The sequence below is a fragment of the Salmo trutta genome, unplaced genomic scaffold (assembly GCF_901001165.1).
Source record: "Salmo trutta unplaced genomic scaffold, fSalTru1.1, whole genome shotgun sequence".
Taxonomy (NCBI): domain Eukaryota; kingdom Metazoa; phylum Chordata; class Actinopteri; order Salmoniformes; family Salmonidae; genus Salmo; species Salmo trutta.
Genome location: NW_021822284.1, coordinates 17,702 through 31,268, shown reverse-complemented (window position 1 = coordinate 31,268; position 13,567 = coordinate 17,702). Strand labels below are relative to the sequence as shown.

General features: G+C 42.5%; 12 non-coding genes across 12 annotated transcripts; all 12 read right to left on the bottom strand.

Moving 5' to 3' along the window:
* Positions 1–806: 806 nt before the first annotated feature.
* trnag-gcc (transfer RNA glycine (anticodon GCC)) lies at positions 807–877 on the bottom strand. Its single transcript has one exon. It is a non-coding gene; the product is annotated as a tRNA-Gly (tRNA).
* A 118-nt stretch (positions 878–995) lies between these two features.
* Positions 996–1,067, bottom strand: trnad-guc (transfer RNA aspartic acid (anticodon GUC)). Its single transcript has one exon. It is a non-coding gene; the product is annotated as a tRNA-Asp (tRNA).
* Positions 1,068–2,172: 1,105 nt separating this feature from the next.
* trnad-guc (transfer RNA aspartic acid (anticodon GUC)) lies at positions 2,173–2,244 on the bottom strand. Its single transcript has one exon. It is a non-coding gene; the product is annotated as a tRNA-Asp (tRNA).
* A 1,287-nt stretch (positions 2,245–3,531) lies between these two features.
* On the bottom strand, positions 3,532–3,603 carry trnad-guc (transfer RNA aspartic acid (anticodon GUC)). The gene has a single exon. It is a non-coding gene; the product is annotated as a tRNA-Asp (tRNA).
* A 1,287-nt stretch (positions 3,604–4,890) lies between these two features.
* Positions 4,891–4,962, bottom strand: trnad-guc (transfer RNA aspartic acid (anticodon GUC)). Its single transcript has one exon. It is a non-coding gene; the product is annotated as a tRNA-Asp (tRNA).
* A 1,287-nt stretch (positions 4,963–6,249) lies between these two features.
* trnad-guc (transfer RNA aspartic acid (anticodon GUC)) lies at positions 6,250–6,321 on the bottom strand. Its single transcript has one exon. It is a non-coding gene; the product is annotated as a tRNA-Asp (tRNA).
* Positions 6,322–7,609: 1,288 nt separating this feature from the next.
* Positions 7,610–7,681, bottom strand: trnad-guc (transfer RNA aspartic acid (anticodon GUC)). Its single transcript has one exon. It is a non-coding gene; the product is annotated as a tRNA-Asp (tRNA).
* Positions 7,682–8,968: 1,287 nt separating this feature from the next.
* trnad-guc (transfer RNA aspartic acid (anticodon GUC)) lies at positions 8,969–9,040 on the bottom strand. Its single transcript has one exon. It is a non-coding gene; the product is annotated as a tRNA-Asp (tRNA).
* Positions 9,041–10,328: 1,288 nt separating this feature from the next.
* On the bottom strand, positions 10,329–10,400 carry trnad-guc (transfer RNA aspartic acid (anticodon GUC)). Its single transcript has one exon. It is a non-coding gene; the product is annotated as a tRNA-Asp (tRNA).
* A 1,287-nt stretch (positions 10,401–11,687) lies between these two features.
* On the bottom strand, positions 11,688–11,759 carry trnad-guc (transfer RNA aspartic acid (anticodon GUC)). The gene has a single exon. It is a non-coding gene; the product is annotated as a tRNA-Asp (tRNA).
* A 1,098-nt stretch (positions 11,760–12,857) lies between these two features.
* Positions 12,858–12,928, bottom strand: trnag-gcc (transfer RNA glycine (anticodon GCC)). The gene has a single exon. It is a non-coding gene; the product is annotated as a tRNA-Gly (tRNA).
* Positions 12,929–13,046: 118 nt separating this feature from the next.
* trnad-guc (transfer RNA aspartic acid (anticodon GUC)) lies at positions 13,047–13,118 on the bottom strand. The gene has a single exon. It is a non-coding gene; the product is annotated as a tRNA-Asp (tRNA).
* Positions 13,119–13,567: the final 449 nt, after the last annotated feature.

Below are 13,567 nucleotides of genomic sequence, written 5' to 3'. Positions count from 1 at the left end.
ACTGTTGGATAGTCGTTTCCATTTAACAACTAAAGCCTTGCACAAAGTAAATCACCTCACACACTGGAAATCTACAATGGATTCACAAAGTCTACTGAGAATGCGTAAATGTCCAAACGGTAAGTGATCCCAAACTCAGACTTTTGTCACAAAGGCACAATCAAGACAGTTGTCAGCTGACGTGTTGGATTTCGTTTCCCATTTAACAACTAAAGCCTTGCACAAAGTACATCACCTCACCACACTGGAAATCTACAATGGATTCACAAAAGTCTACTGAGAATGCGTAATGTCCAAACGGTAAGTGATCCCAAACTCAGACTTTGTCACAAAGGCCAAACTCAAGACAGTTGTCACTGACTTGTTGGATATTCGTTTCCCATTTAACAACTAAAGCCTTGCACAAAGTACATCACCTCACACACTGGAAATCTACAATGGATTCACAAAAGTCTACTGAGAATGCGTAAATGTCCAAACGGTAAGTGATCCCAAACTCAGACTTTTGTCACAAAGGCCAAACTCAAGACAGTTGTCACTGACTTGTTGGATATTCGTTTCCCATTTAACAACTAAAGCCTTGCACAAAGTACATCACCTCACACACTGGAAATCTACAATGGATTCACAAAAGTCTACTGAGAATGCGTAAATGTCCAAACGGTAAGTGAACCCAAACTCAGACTTTTCAAGAGTCAGTTGAGAATTCTACCATGACCAGAGATTGCTGTTAACCTGGCAATGTAAACATAGATTTCTTCCTCAGTGGTTTGCATACTTGTCAAAATGGCTTGTTAAAAAATTCCTGCATTGGCCGGGAATCAAACCCGGGCCTCCAGCGTGGCAGGCAAGAATTCTACCACGGAACAACCAATGCCTTGCGATGCTGAAATAACCCCCACGGCTGGAAATCGTAATAAGAAGCTTTAATTCAAAGCATATCTTCCACTTTGTGGGATCAGAGACATTGTACACCCTAATAAAATCAGTCTTTCCTCCCCGTCGGGGAATTGAACCCCGGTCTCCCGCGTGACAGGCGGGGATACTCACCACTATACTAACGAGGAGCAGGTGGGTTGGTCATTTGAAAAAATGTGGAGCATTGGATACTATCCCTAAATTTGGAGAGTTGGGTGTTAACCCTTCCAACAAAAACATCTGTAGAGACTGAATGGTTAGAGCTAGAAACTACTATGACCCATGTATGGAAAGCTGAGACCCTCACGAACACGTACATGTATTCGGTTTTGCTCTATACCTCTCACAAGCCACACGATAGTAGTTAGAAGGTGAGGTGTGTGTGGAAAATCCCAGGACATAGTCGCAAAGGCCAAACTCAAGACAGTTGTCACTGACTTGTTGGATATTCGTTTCCCATTTAACAACTAAAGCCTTGCACAAAGTACATCACCTCACACACTGGAAATCTACAATGGATTCACAAAAGTCTACTGAGAATGCGTAAATGTCCAAACGGTAAGTGATCCCAAACTCAGACTTTTGTCACAAAGGCCAAACTCAAGACAGTTGTCACTGACTTGTTGGATATTCGTTTCCCATTTAACAACTAAAGCCTTGCACAAAGTACATCACCTCACACACTGGAAATCTACAATGGATTCACAAAAGTCTACTGAGAATGCGTAAATGTCCAAACGGTAAGTGATCCCAAACTCAGACTTTTGTCACAAAGGCCAAACTCAAGACAGTTGTCACTGACTTGTTGGATATTCGTTTCCCATTTAACAACTAAAGCCTTGCACAAAGTACATCACCTCACACACTGGAAATCTACAATGGATTCACAAAAGTCTACTGAGAATGCGTAAATGTCCAAACGGTAAGTGAACCCAAACTCAGACTTTTCAAGAGTCAGTTGAGAATTCTACCATGACCAGAGATTGCTGTTAACCTGGCAATGTAAACATAGATTTCTTCCTCAGGGGTTTGCATACTTGTCAAAATGGCTTGTTAAAAAATTCCTGCATTGGCCGGGAATCAAACCCAGGCCTCCCGCGTGGCAGGCAAGAATTCTACCACGGAACAACCAATGCCTTGCGATGCTGAAATAACCCCCACGGCTGGAAATCGTAATAAGAAGCTTTAATTCAAAGCATATCTTCCACTTTGTGGGATCAGAGACATTGTACACCCTAATAAAATCAGTCTTTCCTTCCCGTCGGGGAATTGAACCCCGGTCTCCCGCGTGACAGGCGGGGATACTCACCACTATACTAACGAGGAGCAGGTGGTTTGGTCATTTGAAAAAATGTGGAGCATTGGATACTATCCCTAAATTTGGAGAGTTGGGTGTTAACCCTTCCAACAAAAACATCTGTAGAGACTGAATGGTTAGAGCTAGAAACTACTATGACCCATGTATGGAAAGCTGAGACCCTCACGAACACGTACATGTATTCGGTTTTGCTCTATACCTCTCACAAGCCACACGATAGTAGTTAGAAGGTGAGGTGTGTGTGGAAAATCCCAGGACATAGTCGCAAAGGCCAAACTCAAGACAGTTGTCACTGACTTGTTGGATATTCGTTTCCCATTTAACAACTAAAGCCTTGCACAAAGTACATCACCTCACACAGTGGAAATCTACAATGGATTCACAAAAGTCTACTGAGAATGCGTAAATGTCCAAACGGTAAGTGATCCCAAACTCAGACTTTTGTCACAAAGGCCAAACTCAAGACAGTTGTCACTGACTTGTTGGATATTCGTTTCCCATTTAACAACTAAAGCCTTGCACAAAGTACATCACCTCACACACTGGAAATCTACAATGGATTCACAAAAGTCTACTGAGAATGCGTAAATGTCCAAACGGTAAGTGATCCCAAACTCAGACTTTTGTCACAAAGGCCAAACTCAAGACAGTTGTCACTGACTTGTTGGATATTCGTTTCCCATTTAACAACTAAAGCCTTGCACAAAGTACATCACCTCACACACTGGAAATCTACAATGGATTCACAAAAGTCTACTGAGAATGCGTAAATGTCCAAACGGTAAGTGATCCCAAACTCAGACTTTTGTCACAAAGGCCAAACTCAAGACAGTTGTCACTGACTTGTTGGATATTCGTTTCCCATTTAACAACTAAAGCCTTGCACAAAGTACATCACCTCACACACTGGAAATCTACAATGGATTCACAAAAGTCTACTGAGAATGCGTAAATGTCCAAACGGTAAGTGAACCCAAACTCAGACTTTTCAAGAGTCATTTGAGAATTCTACCATGACCAGAGATTGCTGTTAACCTGGCAATGTAAACATAGATTTCTTCCTCAGGGGTTTGCATACTTGTCAAAATGGCTTGTTAAAAAATTCCTGCATTGGCCGGGAATCAAACCCAGGCCTCCCGCGTGGCAGGCAAGAATTCTACCACGGAACAACCAATGCCTTGCGATGCTGAAATAACCCCCACGGCTGGAAATCGTAATAAGAAGCTTTAATTCAAAGCATATCTTCCACTTTGTGGGATCAGAGACATTGTACACCCTAATAAAATCAGTCTTTCCTCCCCGTCGGGGAATTGAACCCCGGTCTCCCGCGTGACAGGCGGGGATACTCACCACTATACTAACGAGGAGCAGGTGGGTTGGTCATTTGAAAAAATGTGGAGCATTGGATACTATCCCTAAATTTGGAGAGTTGGGTGTTAACCCTTCCAACAAAAACATCTGTAGAGACTGAATGGTTAGAGCTAGAAACTACTATGACCCATGTATGGAAAGCTGAGACCCTCACGAACACGTACATGTATTCGGTTTTGCTCTATACCTCTCACAAGCCACACGATAGTAGTTAGAAGGTGAGGTGTGTGTGGAAAATCCCAGGACATAGTCGCAAAGGCCAAACTCAAGACAGTTGTCACTGACTTGTTGGATATTCGTTTCCCATTTAACAACTAAAGCCTTGCACAAAGTAAATCCCCTCACACACTGGAAATCTACAATGGATTCACAAAAGTCTACTGAGAATGCGTAAATGTCCAAACGGTAAGTGATCCCAAACTCAGACTTTTGTCACAAAGGCCAAACTCAAGACAGTTGTCACTGACTTGTTGGATATTCGTTTCCCATTTAACAACTAAAGCCTTTCACAAAGTACATCACCTCACACACTGGAAATCTACAATGGATTCACAAAAGTCTACTGAGAATGCGTAAATGTCCAAACGGTAAGTGATCCCAAACTCAGACTTTTGTCACAAAGGCCAAACTCAAGACAGTTGTCACTGACTTGTTGGATATTCGTTTCCCATTTAACAACTAAAGCCTTGCACAAAGTACATCACCTCACACACTGGAAATCTACAATGGATTCACAAAAGTCTACTGAGAATGCGTAAATGTCCAAACGGTAAGTGATCCCAAACTCAGACTTTTGTCACAAAGGCAAAACTCAAGACAGTTGTCACTGACTTGTTGGATATTCGTTTCCCATTTAACAACTAAAGCCTTGCACAAAGTACATCACCTCACACACTGGAAATCTACAATGGATTCACAAAAGTCTACTGAGAATGCGTAAATGTCCAAACGGTAAGTGAACCCAAACTCAGACTTTTCAAGAGTCATTTGAGAATTCTACCATGACCAGAGATTGCTGTTAACCTGGCAATGTAAACATAGATTTCTTCCTCAGGGGTTTGCATACTTGTCAAAATGGCTTGTTAAAAAATTCCTGCATTGGCCGGGAATCAAACCCAGGCCTCCCGCGTGGCAGGCAAGAATTCTACCACGGAACAACCAATGCCTTGCGATGCTGAAATAACCCCCACGGCTGGAAATCGTAATAAGAAGCTTTAATTCAAAGCATATCTTCAACTTTGTGGGATCAGAGACATTGTACACCCTAATAAAATCAGTCTTTCCTCCCCGTCGGGGAATTGAACCCCGGTCTCCCGCGTGACAGGCGGGGATACTCACCACTATACTAACGAGGAGCAGGTGGGTTGGTCATTTGAAAAAATGTGGAGCATTGGATACTATCCCTAAATTTGGAGAGTTGGGTGTTAACCCTTCCAACAAAAACATCTGTAGAGACTGAATGGTTAGAGCTAGAAACTACTATGACCCATGTATGGAAAGCTGAGACCCTCACGAACACGTACATGTATTCGGTTTTGCTCTATACCTCTCACAAGCCACACGATAGTAGTTAGAAGGTGAGGTGTGTGTGGAAAATCCCAGGACATAGTCGCAAAGGCCAAACTCAAGACAGTTGTCACTGACTTGTTGGATATTCGTTTCCCATTTAACAACTAAAGCCTTGCACAAAGTACATCACCTCACACACTGGAAATCTACAATGGATTCACAAAAGTCTACTGAGAATGCGTAAATGTCCAAACGGTAAGTGATCCCAAACTCAGACTTTTGTCACAAAGGCCAAACTCAAGACAGTTGTCACTGACTTGTTGGATATTCGTTTCCCATTTAACAACTAAAGCCTTGCACAAAGTACATCACCTCACACACTGGAAATCTACAATGGATTCACAAAAGTCTACTGAGAATGCGTAAATGTCCAAACGGTAAGTGATCCCAAACTCAGACTTTTGTCACAAAGGCCAAACTCAAGACAGTTGTCACTGACTTGTTGGATATTCGTTTCCCATTTAACAACTAAAGCCTTGCACAAAGTACATCACCTCACACACTGGAAATCTACAATGGATTCACAAAAGTCTACTGAGAATGCGTAAATGTCCAAACGGTAAGTGATCCCAAACTCAGACTTTTGTCACAAAGGCAAAACTCAAGACAGTTGTCACTGACTTGTTGGATATTCGTTTCCCATTTAACAACTAAAGCCTTGCACAAAGTACATCACCTCACACACTGGAAATCTACAATGGATTCACAAAAGTCTACTGAGAATGCGTAAATGTCCAAACGGTAAGTGAACCCAAACTCAGACTTTTCAAGAGTCATTTGAGAATTCTACCATGACCAGAGATTGCTGTTAACCTGGCAATGTAAACATAGATTTCTTCCTCAGGGGTTTGCATACTTGTCAAAATGGCTTGTTAAAAAATTCCTGCATTGGCCGGGAATCAAACCCAGGCCTCCCGCGTGGCAGGCAAGAATTCTACCACGGAACAACCAATGCCTTGCGATGCTGAAATAACCCCCACGGCTGGAAATCGTAATAAGAAGCTTTAATTCAAAGCATATCTTCCACTTTGTGGGATCAGAGACATTGTACACCCTAATAAAATCAGTCTTTCCTCCCCGTCGGGGAATTGAACCCCGGTCTCCCGCGTGACAGGCGGGGATACTCACCACTATACTAACGAGGAGCAGGTGGGTTGGTCATTTGAAAAAATGTGGAGCATTGGATACTATCCCTAAATTTGGAGAGTTGGGTGTTAACCCTTCCAACAAAAACATCTGTAGAGACTGAATGGTTAGAGCTAGAAACTACTATGACCCATGTATGGAAAGCTGAGACCCTCACGAACACGTACATGTATTCGGTTTTGCTCTATACCTCTCACAAGCCACACGATAGTAGTTAGAAGGTGAGGTGTGTGTGGAAAATCCCAGGACATAGTCGCAAAGGCCAAACTCAAGACAGTTGTCACTGACTTGTTGGATATTCGTTTCCCATTTAACAACTAAAGCCTTGCACAAAGTAAATCCCCTCACACACTGGAAATCTACAATGGATTCACAAAAGTCTACTGAGAATGCGTAAATGTCCAAACGGTAAGTGATCCCAAACTCAGACTTTTGTCACAAAGGCCAAACTCAAGACAGTTGTCACTGACTTGTTGGATATTCGTTTCCCATTTAACAACTAAAGCCTTTCACAAAGTACATCACCTCACACACTGGAAATCTACAATGGATTCACAAAAGTCTACTGAGAATGCGTAAATGTCCAAACGGTAAGTGATCCCAAACTCAGACTTTTGTCACAAAGGCCAAACTCAAGACAGTTGTCACTGACTTGTTGGATATTCGTTTCCCATTTAACAACTAAAGCCTTGCACAAAGTACATCACCTCACACACTGGAAATCTACAATGGATTCACAAAAGTCTACTGAGAATGCGTAAATGTCCAAACGGTAAGTGATCCCAAACTCAGACTTTTGTCACAAAGGCCAAACTCAAGACAGTTGTCACTGACTTGTTGGATATTCGTTTCCCATTTAACAACTAAAGCCTTGCACAAAGTACATCACCTCACACACTGGAAATCTACAATGGATTCACAAAAGTCTACTGAGAATGCGTAAATGTCCAAACGGTAAGTGAACCCAAACTCAGACTTTTCAAGAGTCAGTTGAGAATTCTACCATGACCAGAGATTGCTGTTAACCTGGCAATGTAAACATAGATTTCTTCCTCAGGGGTTTGCATACTTGTCAAAATGGCTTGTTAAAAAATTCCTGCATTGGCCGGGAATCAAACCCAGGGCCTCCCGCGTGGCAGGCAAGAATTCTACCACGGAACAACCAATGCCTTGCGATGCTGAAATAACCCCCACGGCTGGAAATCGTAATAAGAAGCTTTAATTCAAAGCATATCTTCAACTTTGTGGGATCAGAGACATTGTACACCCTAATAAAATCAGTCTTTCCTCCCCGTCGGGGAATTGAACCCCGGTCTCCCGCGTGACAGGCGGGGATACTCACCACTATACTAACGAGGAGCAGGTGGGTTGGTCATTTGAAAAAATGTGGAGCATTGGATACTATCCCTAAATTTGGAGAGTTGGGTGTTAACCCTTCCAACAAAAACATCTGTAGAGACTGAATGGTTAGAGCTAGAAACTACTATGACCCATGTATGGAAAGCTGAGACCCTCACGAACACGTACATGTATTCGGTTTTGCTCTATACCTCTCACAAGCCACACGATAGTAGTTAGAAGGTGAGGTGTGTGTGGAAAATCCCAGGACATAGTCGCAAAGGCCAAACTCAAGACAGTTGTCACTGACTTGTTGGATATTCGTTTCCCATTTAACAACTAAAGCCTTGCACAAAGTACATCACCTCACACACTGGAAATCTACAATGGATTCACAAAAGTCTACTGAGAATGCGTAAATGTCCAAACGGTAAGTGATCCCAAACTCAGACTTTTGTCACAAAGGCCAAACTCAAGACAGTTGTCACTGACTTGTTGGATATTCGTTTCCCATTTAACAACTAAAGCCTTGCACAAAGTACATCACCTCACACACTGGAAATCTACAATGGATTCACAAAAGTCTACTGAGAATGCGTAAATGTCCAAACGGTAAGTGATCCCAAACTCAGACTTTTGTCACAAAGGCCAAACTCAAGACAGTTGTCACTGACATGTTGGATATTCGTTTCCCATTTAACAACTAAAGCCTTGCACAAAGTACATCACCTCACACACTGGAAATCTACAATGGATTCACAAAAGTCTACTGAGAATGCGTAAATGTCCAAACGGTAAGTGATCCCAAACTCAGACTTTTGTCACAAAGGCCAAACTCAAGACAGTTGTCACTGACTTGTTGGATATTCGTTTCCCATTTAACAACTAAAGCCTTGCACAAAGTACATCACCTCACACACTGGAAATCTACAATGGATTCACAAAAGTCTACTGAGAATGCGTAAATGTCCAAACGGTAAGTGAACCCAAACTCAGACTTTTCAAGAGTCAGTTGAGAATTCTACCATGACCAGAGATTGCTGTTAACCTGGCAATGTAAACATAGATTTCTTCCTCAGGGGTTTGCATACTTGTCAAAATGGCTTGTTAAAAAATTCCTGCATTGGCCGGGAATCAAACCCAGGCCTCCCGCGTGGCAGGCAAGAATTCTACCACGGAACAACCAATGCCTTGCGATGCTGAAATAACCCCCACGGCTGGAAATCGTCATAAGAAGCTTTCATTCAAAGCATATCTTCCACTTTGTGGGATCAGAGACATTGTACACCCTAATAAAATCAGTCTTTCCTCCCCGTCGGGGAATTGAACCCCGGTCTCCCGCGTGACAGGCGGGGATACTCACCACTATACTAACGAGGAGCAGGTGGGTTGGTCATTTGAAAAAATGTGGAGCATTGGATACTATCCCTAAATTTGGAGAGTTGGGTGTTAACCCTTCCAACAAAAACATCTGTAGAGACTGAATGGTTAGAGCTAGAAACTACTATGACCCATGTATGGAAAGCTGAGACCCTCACGAACACGTACATGTATTCGGTTTTGCTCTATACCTCTCACAAGCCACACGATAGTAGTTAGAAGGTGAGGTGTGTGTGGAAAATCCCAGGACATAGTCGCAAAGGCCAAACTCAAGACAGTTGTCACTGACTTGTTGGATATTCGTTTCCCATTTAACAACTAAAGCCTTGCACAAAGTACATCACCTCACACACTGGAAATCTACAATGGATTCACAAAAGTCTACTGAGAATGCGTAAATGTCCAAACGGTAAGTGATCCCAAACTCAGACTTTTGTCACAAAGGCCAAACTCAAGACAGTTGTCACTGACTTGTTGGATATTCGTTTCCCATTTAACAACTAAAGCCTTGCACAAAGTACATCACCTCACACACTGGAAATCTACAATGGATTCACAAAAGTCTACTGAGAATGCGTAAATGTCCAAACGGTAAGTGATCCCAAACTCAGACTTTTGTCACAAAGGCAAAACTCAAGACAGTTGTCACTGACTTGTTGGATATTCGTTTCCCATTTAACAACTAAAGCCTTGCACAAAGTACATCACCTCACACACTGGAAATCTACAATGGATTCACAAAAGTCTACTGAGAATGCGTAAATGTCCAAACGGTAAGTGATCCCAAACTCAGACTTTTGTCACAAAGGCCAAACTCAAGACAGTTGTCACTGACTTGTTGGATATTCGTTTCCCATTTAACAACTAAAGCCTTGCACAAAGTACATCACCTCACACACTGGAAATCTACAATGGATTCACAAAAGTCTACTGAGAATGCGTAAATGTCCAAACGGTAAGTGATCCCAAACTCAGACTTTTCAAGAGTCAGTTGAGAATTCTACCATGACCAGAGATTGCTGTTAACCTGGCAATGTAAACATAGATTTCTTCCTCAGGGGTTTGCATACTTGTCAAAATGGCTTGTTAAAAAATTCCTGCATTGGCCGGGAATCAAACCCAGGGCCTCCCGCGTGGCAGGCAAGAATTCTACCACGGAACAACCAATGCCTTGCGATGCTGAAATAACCCCCACGGCTGGAAATCGTAATAAGAAGCTTTAATTCAAAGCATATCTTCCACTTTGTGGGATCAGAGACATTGTACACCCTAATAAAATCAGTCTTTCCTCCCCGTCGGGGAATTGAACCCCGGTCTCCCGCGTGACAGGCGGGGATACTCACCACTATACTAACGAGGAGCAGGTGGGTTGGTCATTTGAAAAAATGTGGAGCATTGGATACTATCCCTAAATTTGGAGAGTTGGGTGTTAACCCTTCCAACAAAAACATCTGTAGAGACTGAATGGTTAGAGCTAGAAACTACTATGACCCATGTATGGAAAGCTGAGACCCTCACGAACACGTACATGTATTCGGTTTTGCTCTATACCTCTCACAAGCCACACGATAGTAGTTAGAAGGTGAGGTGTGTGTGGAAAATCCCAGGACATAGTCGCAAAGGCCAAACTCAAGACAGTTGTCACTGACTTGTTGGATATTCGTTTCCCATTTAACAACTAAAGCCTTGCACAAAGTACATCACCTCACACACTGGAAATCTACAATGGATTCACAAAAGTCTACTGAGAATGCGTAAATGTCCAAACGGTAAGTGATCCCAAACTCAGACTTTTGTCACAAAGGCCAAACTCAAGACAGTTGTCACTGACTTGTTGGATATTCGTTTCCCATTTAACAACTAAAGCCTTGCACAAAGTACATCACCTCACACACTGGAAATCTACAATGGATTCACAAAAGTCTACTGAGAATGCGTAAATGTCCAAACGGTAAGTGATCCCAAACTCAGACTTTTGTCACAAAGGCCAAACTCAAGACAGTTGTCACTGACTTGTTGGATATTCGTTTCCCATTTAACAACTAAAGCCTTGCACAAAGTACATCACCTCACACACTGGAAATCTACAATGGATTCACAAAAGTCTACTGAGAATGCGTAAATGTCCAAACGGTAAGTGATCCCAAACTCAGACTTTTGTCACAAAGGCCAAACTCAAGACAGTTGTCACTGACTTGTTGGATATTCGTTTCCCATTTAACAACTAAAGCCTTGCACAAAGTACATCACCTCACACACTGGAAATCTACAATGGATTCACAAAAGTCTACTGAGAATGCGTAAATGTCCAAACGGTAAGTGAACCCAAACTCAGACTTTTCAAGAGTCAGTTGAGAATTCTACCATGACCAGAGATTGCTGTTAACCTGGCAATGTAAACATAGATTTCTTCCTCAGGGGTTTGCATACTTGTCAAAATGGCTTGTTAAAAAATTCCTGCATTGGCCGGGAATCAAACCCAGGCCTCCCGCGTGGCAGGCAAGAATTCTACCACGGAACAACCAATGCCTTGCGATGCTGAAATAACCCCCACGGCTGGAAATCGTAATAAGAAGCTTTAATTCAAAGCATATCTTCCACTTTGTGGGATCAGAGACATTGTACACCCTAATAAAATCAGTCTTTCCTCCCCGTCGGGGAATTGAACCCCGGTCTCCCGCGTGACAGGCGGGGATACTCACCACTATACTAACGAGGAGCAGGTGGGTTGGTCATTTGAAAAAATGTGGAGCATTGGATACTATCCCTAAATTTGGAGAGTTGGGTGTTAACCCTTCCAACAAAAACATCTGTAGAGACTGAATGGTTAGAGCTAGAAACTACTATGACCCATGTATGGAAAGCTGAGACCCTCACGAACACGTACATGTATTCGGTTTTGCTCTATACCTCTCACAAGCCACACGATAGTAGTTAGAAGGTGAGGTGTGTGTGGAAAATCCCAGGACATAGTCGCAAAGGCCAAACTCAAGACAGTTGTCACTGACTTGTTGGATATTCGTTTCCCATTTAACAACTAAAGCCTTGCACAAAGTACATCACCTCACACAGTGGAAATCTACAATGGATTCACAAAAGTCTACTGAGAATGCGTAAATGTCCAAACGGTAAGTGATCCCAAACTCAGACTTTTGTCACAAAGGCCAAACTCAAGACAGTTGTCACTGACATGTTGGATATTCGTTTCCCATTTAACAACTAAAGCCTTGCACAAAGTACATCACCTCACACACTGGAAATCTACAATGGATTCACAAAAGTCTACTGAGAATGCGTAAATGTCCAAACGGTAAGTGATCCCAAACTCAGACTTTTGTCACAAAGGCCAAACTCAAGACAGTTGTCACTGACTTGTTGGATATTCGTTTCCCATTTAACAACTAAAGCCTTGCACAAAGTACATCACCTCACACACTGGAAATCTACAATGGATTCACAAAAGTCTACTGAGAATGCGTAAATGTCCAAACGGTAAGTGATCCCAAACTCAGACTTTTGTCACAAAGGCCAAACTCAAGACAGTTGTCACTGACTTGTTGGATATTCGTTTCCCATTTAACAACTAAAGCCTTGCACAAAGTACATCACCTCACACACTGGAAATCTACAATGGATTCACAAAAGTCTACTGAGAATGCGTAAATGTCCAAACGGTAAGTGATCCCAAACTCAGACTTTTCAAGAGTCAGTTGAGAATTCTACCATGACCAGAGATTGCTGTTAACCTGGCAATGTAAACATAGATTTCTTCCTCAGGGGTTTGCATACTTGTCAAAATGGCTTGTTAAAAAATTCCTGCATTGGCCGGGAATCAAACCCGGGCCTCCCGCGTGGCAGGCAAGAATTCTACCACGGAACAACCAATGCCTTGCGATGCTGAAATAACCCCCACGGCTGGAAATCGTAATAAGAAGCTTTAATTCAAAGCATATCTTCCACTTTGTGGGATCAGAGACATTGTACACCCTAATAAAATCAGTCTTTCCTTCCCGTCGGGGAATTGAACCCCGGTCTCCCGCGTGACAGGCGGGGATACTCACCACTATACTAACGAGGAGCAGGTGGTTTGGTCATTTGAAAAAATGTGGAGCATTGGATACTATCCCTAAATTTGGAGAGTTGGGTGTTAACCCTTCCAACAAAAACATCTGTAGAGACTGAATGGTTAGAGCTAGAAACTACTATGACCCATGTATGGAAAGCTGAGACCCTCACGAACACGTACATGTATTCGGTTTTGCTCTATACCTCTCACAAGCCACACGATAGTAGTTAGAAGGTGAGGTGTGTGTGGAAAATCCCAGGACATAGTCGCAAAGGCCAAACTCAAGACAGTTGTCACTGACTTGTTGGATATTCGTTTCCCATTTAACAACTAAAGCCTTGCACAAAGTACATCACCTCACACAGTGGAAATCTACAATGGATTCACAAAAGTCTACTGAGAATGCGTAAATGTCCAAACGGTAAGTGATCCCAAACTCAGACTTTTGTCACAAAGGCCAA